Consider the following 9,465-nt stretch of genomic DNA (forward strand, 5'->3'; position numbering starts at 1 on the left):
TTAGGGTAAAATCAATTAAGTTTTTAATCCACCCCAATAAAACCCACTTTTTCTTCCAAGAAAGGTTTACGCTTTCTGAAAACACTTAAGACAAACTTCATCTTCTTCATCTTCTTGCACTCTGTTTTTCTGCAAGTTCTTCAAACTTTTTTCAAAATGGTGAAATCAGGTGTCTCAAAGAAACAATCCAAAGCATCTGGCTCTGTTAACCCCACTGGTTCAAACTCTGACTCAAGAAACCAAATGCCATCGATTGCTTCAAGCAATTTTAGGATAGTCTTTGATGTGCATTCTTCTTACAATGCTCCAATCAAGTTGATGATCAAGTTCTTTTCAAATCATCCATTGTTCAGTCCATTCGACGCCTTTACCGATGTAGTACCACTTTCAACCCTCTACAAATGTGCTTTCTCTGCATATCGCCCCTTCAACAACCTTCAAGAGGTGCATTTCCATCTAGTGAATGATTCTCTGGTGATTCTAACCAAAGAAAAGTTTCTCAACGCCATTAATCTGTTAGTTCATCCTTTAACCAAGGTCTTCACTCCAAGCACAACCGATATCCTATCTGCACGTTACCAAATGGGTTACCAGGAGAAGCTAAAAGGCATAGGCAAATTCAAGAAGAATCGAGGTACTTGCGGTGTGGCAGTTTGTTTTTCACTTCATCATCCGCAGTTTGTCTGTTACTTCATCATCAGTCGCCACTGCAACAGGAAAACATTCAAGAAGATGATCCTAAGTGATCGGAGACTCCTCCCCACTTCAAAAATTGAGCATCCAATATGTCATCCGAACATTCTGATGACTCTCCTACAACAAAACAAAAGAAAGTAGACTGGAAAGTAGCCAAGCTTGCCGAGCTAATCTAGAGATAAAATGGATTCGACATTACCATGGATGAATCCTTAGTGAATTCTTGGATCAACCCTCACCGCAAATTGCTAGATGATAACTACAAACCCTACCTTACCTTCGTTGAACCCCCACCTGACAGATACTGGGATATTCCAATATCTCCCAATGCAAAATACTTCACTGTATTTAAGCAGTTTGACCAAGCCTACCTGATCACAAGAGACTGCCCATGGAATTCGAAAGACTTAATCGATTCCATGCCAAACATGCTTCCTCAATAGAGAAAATATGGTCTAATGATAGACCATCCGCAGTGAAGAACTTTAAACCCCGCAAATTCATGAAAGCTGACTTCATCCAGTATACTCTCAAAAGAAGGAATCAGGACTACGTCCGCACCCAAGCTAACTTCCCATGTATGAATCCATAAGAAGTCTTCCTGATACCGAGGGTGTTCCAAAACAAATCCGAGAAGTATCCAAAGATGGTGATAGCATTTGAAAGGGGTACCAGTTTTCTAAGGGAAACTCTTTATGATTTTGCAAAAATTGATGCGGACATTCACCCTGCTCTTGCCAAGAAGTTCGATCTACCACCACTTGATCCTGCACCCATGCTTACTGAATGCTATCAAGAAAGATATCTAGGTGCAACAAACTTCCCCAATCTTGGTGTCATCTTCAAAAGGAAAATCAATGAAACCAAATACTTCATTCCTTTAACTGCCATGAATCACCTCACAAGGAAACAACTTGAAGTCTGTGAAACTGCAGTTCAAAAGTCAAAACACACAACTGTTGAAGTCAAGTTCGAAATTTTAAGAAGGATTACCTAGTTGGAGAATGTCAAAAAATTTTGATGGATCCTAATCAAGTTCCTAAATCTTGATAACTGAAGAAAAAGTTGAAGAGGTCACTTAGGGGGAAATCGTTGAATCATAAAAGTGACCCTCTTAAATTTGAGCTACCGCAACCCCTTGAAGATCCGCAATCAAGTCATGTCAGCAACCGCATCCGAAGTCATCATCATCAGCAGTTCACTATCTAGTTTTTCTTAGTTTACCTTTTTATCTGCTTTTTTTAGAATACTCTCTTTTATCCAGTATGCCTTGATGGTTACGTTTAGATAGATGAACAGTGTAACCTTTGAGTCTCTATATATAGAACTCAATATTTCTCAAGAAAATATACATCCTCTGATAACACTTCGCATCTTAAATCTCATATCTTGTGTTGGTACTCTCATCTCTTTCTTACTCTCCAAATTCACTATATCACAACTAGATATCATCTCTCTTCGGAGCAAGTCATTCTTGACTTAATCACTAAGTTTGATCTCATTTACTAACTTGGTTTGAATGCATTCCTTGTTAAGAATCAACTTATGTGTATACTTGATATAACACCTACTGTAATTTATATTTCCTTACATTTCCACACCTAACTCTCTAATTATCTAACTCTAACTTATTATTACTGTTGAGATTTTATGATCCTTTGAGATAAACTATTACGCAGCTATACTTGTTCTAACTTTTGTTCAAGTGTGTCTCAAATTTTTCTATCAAGAGTAACGGGGACCCAATTTCCCCATCTTCCTAAAGCGGGTCACACCCTTCCAGGGTGAGACTTTCAGGAATCCCTTATCGCCCACCTGAAACTCCAACTCAGTTCGACGTCTGTCAGCGTAACTCTTTTGTTGAATCTGGGCGGTCTGCAGACGCTGCCTAATCTGTTGAATCTTCTCGGTAGTCTGCAAGACTACCTCTATCCATCCCATCACCCTGTGTCCGACCTCACCCCAACAAACTGGGGTGCGGCATCTCTATCCATACAATAGCTCGAAAGGTGGGGCCAATGCTGGAATGATAGCTGTTATTGTAGGCGAACTCTGCAAGCAGTAGGTGGGAATCCCAACTCCCACCGAAGTTAATGACACACACCCTCAGCATATCCTCGAGGGTCTGAATGGTACGTTCGCTCTGACCGTATGTCTGCGGATGGAACGTTGTAATAAAGTGCAACCGTATGCCCAGATCCTCGTGGAACTTCTGCCAGAAACGGGAGGTAAATGTAACATCCCGATAGGAGACAATGGAGACCGGAACCCCATGGTGAGCCATGATCTCACGGACATACACATCGGCCAACTTCTCAGCCGATGAAATCTCCCGTATGGCCAAAAAATGGGCACTCTTGGTCAATCGATCCATGATGACCCAGATGGAATCAAACGCCTTTGTCATTCTCGGCAACTTGGTAATAAAATCAATTGTGATTTGTTCCTATTTCCACATGGGAATCTCCAGGGGCTGCAGCTTGTCGTGCGGCCTCTGATGCTTGGCCTTGACCTTCCTACAGGTCAAGCACCTCTCGACGTACCAAGTGATTTCTCGCTTCATGTACGGCCACCAGTATCTTAAACTCAAATTCCGGTACATATTGGTGGCCCCCAGGTGAATAGAGAAGTGAAACTTATGAGCCTCCTCCATGACTGTCTATCTGACCCACCAGACATCGGACCCCACACCCGACCGCATCGAGTTAATAATCCCCGACTATCCTGCACAAATCGGGTGTTCTCACACCTGATCTCGAAGCTTAATGTTCAGTCCTTAGAATATTTTTTGTACGCTTGCCTCTCCTATAAATAGGAGTGTTTTATAGAGTCTTAGAGAAGAGTCTTTACAGAATATTCACTTGTACTCTGTAAAACTTAAGAAGCGTAATAGAGCTGAATCAGAAATTATATTTACATCGGTGTTCTTATCTAGTTAACAGTTGTTTGATCATTTAAAACTATGATTGATTTCATACTCGATTCTTTAATTCTACACTTCTAGCCACCAAATCACCAAAATGGATTAGGGTTAGGGTTTTTTGAGTTAGAGGAATGTGGAGGCTGAGAAATGAACCCTAAAACCGAATTAAGGAGACTTAAATATGTGGGAAACCCTAAAACTTCGTGGGCTTAGGTTACATCGATCCTCACGTCGTGAGCTCAGCCCTGGATAAAATCTTCGTGCAGCCCTTATCACGTCGTGAGCCTCCATGCCCCACGTCATGAGGATCCCCCTTTTCTCAAAAAATTCAACATTTGACTCTCTGAAACCATAATTTGATTCATCCAAGAAAATGGGTGTTACAACCTTTTTTTGAAAGGGTTGGAGATTCAATTGACTAATTATCTGGTCTGCTCAACGTCTATGGAATCTGTGAATCATGTGTTTCTTGGCTGCCAGCTAGCTAAAGATCATTTTTACCGTGTAGGTTTATGGTACGAAGTGGATTTCTCTAGTCATAAGTCGGTCATGGACATTTTTGGAAAATTTTGTTCTGCTTTCAATCAAGAAACAAGTCATGGAGGTGATTATTAAAGTTGCTTGATGGTGCATAAGGCGCTTTTGGAATAAGTTTATTTTAAATACATTCAAACCTGAAAAGGATATGATATTTGATGATGTTGTGGCGTTTTGTTTTGCTTTTATTGGGTTTTTATTGGGTTTATAGTAAGAATCATAAATTCATGTTAAGTGGAATTTATGGATCCAAAACCCACTTTGATCTCTACTTTGTAATTCTCGTTCGTTTTGCTCTAGTTGCTTGCTAGAGCTCTTTTCTTTTTTCTAATATATTCAGCCATTAAAAAAATAACATGCTTTATTATATTATCATATTGTTCGTTGCGGATTTAAATAAATTCAATCAAAAATCAAAAGTAGGAAATATTATTCTTTGGTGAGTCGATGTCATATTTTCTTATACCATACATGATTTTTTTTTATCCATCTTGTCTTTGTGCAGATAAGATAGTTACCATACTTTTACTACAAACATTTGATGATCAGTATATCTAAATTCTGAAAGATAAAAAGGACAACTGAACTGAATGCTAGAAATTTATAGAGAAAGGAGACAAAATTAGGTGCATATTAATGGGTTAACCCGATTTATTAGTGCCTAATTTATATGCTTAAATAAACGTAGCTATGGCCGACCATGTTCCTCATATGCTCTATCGATGGTCCACATCCCTCCACTATCTTCTAATCGAACGGTTCACACCTCGCCACTAAGAATGAACACTTATCGACAAATAACGGTCCTTATTCATCCACGTGGCAGTAAATATGGCGTTCTTATAGCATTTGATCCGACGGTATCCCGTATTCCAATCCCCATTCCCTCCAACAAAACATTTCTTCTCCCTTCTCTCATATTCCGGTCTCCTGAATGTCTTTTCCCGATCACTTTTCCGTCGACGTTTTACTCGAGACTCACTTAGAATTATGAATTCCTCTTTTCTTTCTTCAATTATAATTGTTTCTTTAAGTTTCTTGAGGTGGTTTGATTAGGATAGGATCCTATAGGATTTGGACTTTGTGATCAGCAAAATTCCCGCGCCAGAAATTTCTGAGGACTTCTGTTTTTGGGCATAATTCAATTACGTACAGATTGATAGCATAAAGTCAAAAAGCTAGAACTTCAAAGGCAGTTAGATGGCGGATTCAGATAATGAGTCCGGCGGAGGACACAACGGCGATCACTCGCTTCGGGAGCAAGATAGGTTTCTTCCGATAGCAAACGTGAGTAGAATCATGAAGAAAGCGCTGCCAGCAAACGCAAAGATCTCGAAAGACGCAAAGGAAACTGTACAGGAGTGTGTATCGGAGTTCATCAGCTTTATCACCGGCGAAGCATCAGATAAGTGCCAGAGAGAGAAGCGAAAGACGATCAATGGTGACGACTTGCTATGGGCCATGACAACGTTAGGGTTTGAGGACTACGTCGAGCCGTTGAAGGTTTACTTACAGAGATTTAGAGATATGGAGGGTGAGAAGACAGCGCTCGCGGGACGACAGGGAGGCGAGAAGGAAACCGCCAGTGTGGGCGGTGGCGGGAATGGCAGTGTTGTAAATATAGGAAGTAACGGAGGGGGGTTTCACGAGAATAATGGAGGAGGAGGAGGGATGTATGGCACGATGATGGGGCATCATCAACAACAACATCAAGGAGGAGGACACCTGTACGGGTCGGGTGGTTTTTATCAGTTTGGCCAAAACCCGACTGGGAAAATGGGCCCTTTTGGATATCCAGGATCCGGCCCATTAAACGGAAGGCCGACCCCGAGATAAATCAATATTAAATAACTGCCAAAGTCCCGAGTATATATATACAAGACTATATTACGAGACAGTACGTGACAAAAGCCATCTCAAACATTACTATTATATTTATATACCTGAATTATAATAGATTTAGGTAATGAAAGATAACGACTTTAGGTACGTTTTTTGTATGTCATTATTAATTATTTAGGTATGTTTTGTTTTGTTTCGAGCACTTTCATTGATTGGTATTAGATTATTAGAAGGAGATTTGGTTACTTTAATTTGTTTTTATTTGGGTAGAGCAAAAGTATATAATATTTGGTCCCTTTAATACATTATCAGCTCTTCTTGTTCCTTTATTCTCTTAGACAAAATATAATATTAGTCTACGAGTTTGTACCTATATACTTGTCGTGTGAATTGTTGGTAACGTGCAAATAGTTTCAATTTTTCCGTTCAAAAAAAAGTTTCTATTTAGTTTACATCTTATTATAAAATTTATAAAATGTATAGAACAATATAAAAGACTTAGTTAAAAAGATAAATCTTATTAACATTATAAATTAAATGGTTTTGCTACCAAATAACCTGTGGTATAATGATAAAAAGAAATGTTAGAAAAATCTCTTAGTCAATATGTTTGAGAATTTAAGAGGTTGTTTGTTTTTTAGTATTAAAAAATAAAAACCATTTTGATCATTTTTTGTTGCGCCGACTATCACAATACTTGATTTTCACTTGATTCTTCTTGTTTCTCCATGTTTCGACAAGTGCAAGTTCCTCACCATGTTTCTATGAAGTTCAATTTCTCGTTGTTTCTTTAATAATCAGAAGATATAAAAGGGAGTCATATGGAAATGATAAAAGTAGCTTTTCACAGAAGTGCAATGCAAAGTTCATATAAAAGGGAGGGATACGGATACGATAAAATAAGTTTTTCACAGAAGTGCAACACAAAGTTCATATACATTTCACAGTGTAGTTACATGTAATGTAAAGTATTGTGTGTCAGAGTGACATGTGTGTTTGTGCAATAGATATTAAATATTTTTCTAATTTTTCAAAACACCTCTATCAACTATGGAGCATCATCGGTCGAACCAACAAACATTGCATACCTTCCTTCATCGCTGACCACCCCAATGTCGGACATGTTGCTTTTCTGTTAACCACTCATTTCTGAGAGCAAATAATCATATTTACTTGCAGAAAAACCTAACCTACGTCCACCCACCTACTCTATCACCAAATCCAGCCGAAAACTCACCATAAACAACCACAATCTTAACGCATAAAAATAGTCACTCTCTTAATAGCCATTGCCATCTTAACCAACCAACTGTTAGAAAAATGGGATAATAATAGCCTTGGAAATTCTGAGAATTGTGATTTTACTATCAAATCAAAGTATTGGGTGGTACTCCCTAATCTTTGATTGGATAAGACTCAAAAGAGAAAAGAACAGAGAATGAGAAATATGGATTTCGTGAGTACCAGAAAAAACTGACCAAATTTGGTTAAATATCTCATTTGTCTGAAACCTGTCAAAACTGTCATAAAATAGTTTGGCAACAGTCAAAAAACTATCATAAATCCGGGTTTTCTATAATGATTAATACCAAGCCAAAAACGGGTCAAATATCCTAAATTTGGATTTTCTGATGCATTTTCAATACAGCAATATAACCCAAATAAAAAAAATCGCGCTGACCTGGCAGCTTGATCCCATCCAGTCTGCCCCTTGGACCCCGCTAGGGGCTGTCGGCCCTTGGACCCCACTCCCAGGGGCGCTGCCCCCAGACCCCGTTCGTTTAGGGGCTTCGCCCCTAAATGACAATCTACTTTTAATCTTGAATAAATTTAAACAAGTGTGCACTCAACACCGTCCTTACTTGTTTAATATTTATCAAGATCATTTTTGGTCCAACAAAGTAATCCCATTACACTTAAATCACATTAGTGAAACAAATCACCAACAAACCTCCCACATTTAAGTGTAATGTTGATTAATTTAAAACAAAAAACATAACAACAAACTAATGCATAAATGAAATATCGTGACAATTGAATTTCACATTAGTATTTTATTCATTCCAAATATTCGAATATCAGGGTGTCACTAAGGATTGAATCCTTTCTATTCTAAGTGAGTACATGAAGATAATATACACATTGGAAGACTTGTCATCCTTTCCTTTAAACTTCCTTTTTCCATTAGACTTCTTGGGATTCTTTGAACTTTCTCCTTCCACCATGTTCACAGAAGAGGAACTAACTTGGTTTTTGCCTTTAGGATTGTTATCAAGTTCTTGAGTCCTTATGGACTCTTTAATCCTTAAATGGCTTCCAAGTTGAGTCAAATTCAATTCATCTTTGTTATGTTTCAGATTGTGTTTAAAATCCTTTCAGGAAGGGGGCAGTTTGTCAATAATCACAGCCATAGAAATGGCTTCATCCATTTTCAGATTGTGTTGAGCAAACTGTCCCAGGATCCTTAACATTTCATGGAATTATTCCATAACAGGCCTGGAGTCAACCATCTTGTAACCCATAAAGTTACTGATAAGAAACTTCGTGCTAGAAGCATCTTCAGCCATGTACTTGGATTTAAGAGAATCCCACGATTCTTTTGCAGATTCGAAATTTTGATAGATATCAAAAAAAGAGTCAGGCATACCATTGAGAATATGACCACGACATATGTAATCATCACTTTCCCGCTTTGATCTCCTTCTTGTTGCCTCCAAAGGTTCATCTTCAACAGATTCTGGTAAAACTGGCATGGGTGAACTCAGAACATACGCCACTTTCAGAGTGGTAAGGAGAAAATTCATCTTCTTCTGCCACCTACGAAAATATTTCCCTTCAAACTTGCTTGTCATATCCTTTACAGAATCGCCACTTGACATGATCACATAATACTTTGATTTTTGTTAGAAAAATGGGATAATAATAGCCTTGAAAATTCTGAGAATTGTGATTTCACTATAAAATCAAAGTATGTGGTGGTACTCCTTAATCTTTGATTGGATAAGACTCAGAAGAGAAAAAGAACAGAGAATAAGAAATATGAATTTCGTGAGTACCAGAAAAAACTGATCAAAATTGGTTAAATACCTCCTTTGTCTGAAAATAGTCAAAACTGTCATAAAACAGTTTGACAACAGTAAAAAACTATCATAAATCTGGTTTTTCTATAATGATTAATACCAAGCCAAAAAAACGGGTCAAATATTCTAAATTTGGATTTTCTGATGCATTTTCAATACAGCAATATAACCCAAATAAAAAAAAATTTGCGCTGACCTGGCAGCTCGATCCCAGCCAGTCTGCCCCTTGACCCTGCCAGGGGCTGCCGCCCCTTGGACCCCGCTCCCAGGGGCGCTGCCCCCGAAACCCCATTCGTTTAGGAGCTTCACCCCTAAATGACAGTCTACTTTTAATCTTGAATAAATTTAAACAAGTATGCACTCCACAACTTCCTTACTTGTTTAATA

At 38.4% G+C, this 9,465-nt stretch overlaps 1 pseudogene; it reads left to right on the plus strand.

The window, feature by feature from the left end:
- Positions 1-4,999: 4,999 nt before the first annotated feature.
- On the plus strand, positions 5,000-6,303 carry LOC145048920 (nuclear transcription factor Y subunit B-3 pseudogene; annotated as a pseudogene).
- The last annotated feature ends 3,162 nt before the right edge of the window (positions 6,304-9,465 follow it).

This window comes from Lactuca saligna, chromosome 5 (genome assembly GCF_052625555.1).
Source record: "Lactuca saligna cultivar CGN05327 chromosome 5, ASM5262555v1, whole genome shotgun sequence".
Lineage (NCBI taxonomy): Eukaryota > Viridiplantae > Streptophyta > Magnoliopsida > Asterales > Asteraceae > Lactuca > Lactuca saligna.